This window comes from Capra hircus, chromosome 18 (assembly GCF_001704415.2).
Source record: "Capra hircus breed San Clemente chromosome 18, ASM170441v1, whole genome shotgun sequence".
NCBI classification, from domain to species: Eukaryota; Metazoa; Chordata; class Mammalia; order Artiodactyla; family Bovidae; genus Capra; species Capra hircus.
The window spans coordinates 1,403,064-1,406,194 of NC_030825.1; the positions used below are offsets into that span (position 1 = coordinate 1,403,064).

The 3,131-nt window shown below is 40.0% G+C and overlaps 1 pseudogene; it reads right to left on the reverse strand.

Moving 5' to 3' along the window:
- LOC102184106 lies at positions 1,073–2,853 on the reverse strand (annotated as a pseudogene).

Consider the following 3,131-nt stretch of genomic DNA (forward strand, 5'->3'; position numbering starts at 1 on the left):
CTGTAATAGAGCCTTTCTGGAAGATGTATCATAAATTACCAACAAAAGGAGATTAATATATATTTTTCTCCTCCCCAAAGTGTTTTTGCTGAGATGTCTTTTCTTCCTTTTTTTTTTTTTTTTCCGAGTGCTGTTGATATTTATTGACATCAATGCAAGACAAGCTAAGTTACTATTTAACTGAAACAAATATTGGTGCAATTTCTTTCCTGGAGAAGGTAGACACTCAGCTCATGAAACTAAGGTCAAGCAAAGCCTGAATTGTCAAGCACCAACTAAGGGTTAAACTTCATGAATATGAAAATTGCTAAAGGCAAAAGGTTATGTTTTTAAAAAAAAATTTACACTAATCTCAAGTAATCAAATGAAGAACTAAAGTGAAAGTGAAAGTTGCTCAGTCGTGACTGACTCTTTGCGACCCCATGGACTACATAGTCCATCGATTCTCCAGGCCAGAATACTGGAGTGGGTAGCGGTTCCGAAACTAATCCTAAAACTTTAGGACATAAGATATTGACATGACACGACTGTTTAAATTTCTGCATAAATGAAAATGTGTTATATCCTTCACTGTACTTGTATTACACGCTTCTTGCTTCTACACTACACAAAGTCAACTGTTATCACCAACAATGACTATAACTAGATCTGAATGAGACTTCACAGTGACTCTGCTCCATTGAAATTCAAGAAAATTCAATCAAGGATTAACAAAACCTTTGGATTTTAAAGCCAGTTCTCATGTCTTCTTCTCATGTCATACTTAAATAAGTCCTCTCATGACATTTCTTGCCTGCAAACTGTGATGCATGTCCTCTATCAGCTTTATCTGACATTTTAAATTTAATTTGTAGAAACTGCATAAAAACATGAAAATTGTACTTCCAGTCTGAACCTGCAATCGGCTTCCTGCCTTGACACAAAACATACTCCTCTTCAGTGTTCCCCACCAGCACAGCAACGCCTTTTCTCTCTTTCTCTCTATTCCTTTGCCCCGAAGGCACTTCAGGATTGCTTAATTCCATGCTCTTTGGCTGCAGACAGTCAGGACACCTAAGGCCATTTGGGCTTATTACTCCTCGCTTCCTTCTTTTCTATGGTTAATACCACTTTCCTGCTTTATTTCTATGGTTGAATCTCCAGTCCTGGTGCTGGTCTCAGAGGGACAGAGTCGATTTTGGCTTCTAGCTCCTGGTTGGTAAAGGTGCATTGATGGACGATCCTTGTTTCATATGCAATATCTCTTAACCACTTCTTTCTTGTCATTTTTTTTTTTTTTCCTGAGTTGCCATCAGGCTTCTTTCCTTTATCCCAAAGTGCTTCTTTCTCTTTCTTCATTTCTTTTTCCTTTCTCTTGCAAGCCTTCTCCTTCTCGTAGCACTCCTTCTGCCTGCAGATCTCTTCTTCCCGCCACTTCAGCCTCTCTCTCTCCTGCAGGATGAGCTCTTGGTCTCATTCATAATCCCGCTCCCTCTCCCTGTATTCTCTGCCACTCTTGTCTTCAGGTCTCTTAGGCTTTTCATCTTTAAATTCACCCTCAGAACTCCTGGGCAGTGTACAACTTTGCCCACTGGCTCTTTCATCACTCAGATTCTCTTTGTCCAATTTCTTGAGCTTTTTTGTTCAGTGCATTTTCATCTCCTTTTTCTGGCCTCTTGAGCTGCTTAATCTTTGGTTCATCCTTTCATTTGTCCCTTTCTGGAACTCTGTCTATCTTCTTTAGCTTTTCTATATCTTTCTGCTTTTGTTTCTCTTCTTCTTTCCACTTCTTCCTCTCTCCTCTTTGTCTTTTTCCTTCTATTTCTCGCCAGCTCCTTTCTTCTCTTATCTTCTGCTTGTTTTTCAGGAAGCTCAAAAGTGGAGATGCCTTTTTAGCTGTTAGTTCTCTATTTTTTGCTTCTATTTCCTCTAGCAGTGTCTCTGGAGTAGATGTCATTTTCTCATTATCTGCAGCATAGCTCTCTAAAAATTTTCTATATTCTGGGTCATCATCAATAGTCCCAATTTTAGTATCTCTTTTCTTAGTCTTCTGTTTTGCAGCTTTTTGAAAAGGTGCAAATTCTATGATGGCAAGATATTCCTGACCTTTATTGTCAAGGAATAACCATCATAACCATCAAAATGATCCCTGAACAAAATAATGTCCTCTTGGCTTTAAAAGCTGATGTATGCTCTTGCAAACATGAAGATACATACTAATATCATTAGAAAAAAACTCAAAATAATCATGCTCAGGCGTAGGCTGAAGATGTTCCTGAAGTTGCTCCTTGGTCAAAGTAGGTGGTAATCTCTGAATTACCACCTTGCTCAATGCCTTTCTTCTCCTTGTTCCAATCTTGCTTATCTTCCCTTTAGCGCTGTCTCCTGAAGCCCCACCACTGCTGCCAGTAGCACTGTGGCAGCTCGGCCTAAACACTGGCTATGCCAGTCACCGATGCCTCCCAGCCTCTGCTGAGAAGTCTTATTTTAAACCATATGCCAGAGGATGCTTCCTCTACCTAAATTAAGATCTGAAGTACTGTATAACTGAATCCTTGAAAATAATTCCATGGAGGCAAAATCCATGGCAAAACCATGTTTTCTAGGTCACTAAAACCTAATGTTCATGCTATACTTGCAGGTGAACTTTCGCAAAATGTAAGCATAGTATTGAAATCAATAAGAACCCAGTGACTGCAGGGCAGCAGAAAGATTCCAGGGTAGATATTCTTGTGTCAACAGGTTGGGGGAGGAGCTGAAGACACTGGTGAATTCAGGAATCCCCTTCTTTATAGGAATACCTATCTGACTCTAATCCTAAACCTGAAGCAGGGATTGAGGACTACTCTGGTTGTCCAGGGGCTCATACTCCATGCATCCAGTGCTTGGGGTCTGGGTTCTATTCCCGGTCATGAAACTAGATCTCATAGGCCATAGCTAAGACCTGGTGCAGCCAAGTAAATAAATAAATATTTAAAAAATAAAACATAAACCCAGGGCTGAACTCTATGTTCATTAACATTATAATCCCCTCCCTCTATTCTCCAAGCCAGGCTTCAACAGTACGTGAACCATGAACTTCCAGATGTTCAAGCTGGATTTAGAAAAGCCAGAGGAACCAGAGATCAAATTGCCAACATCCGTTAGATCGG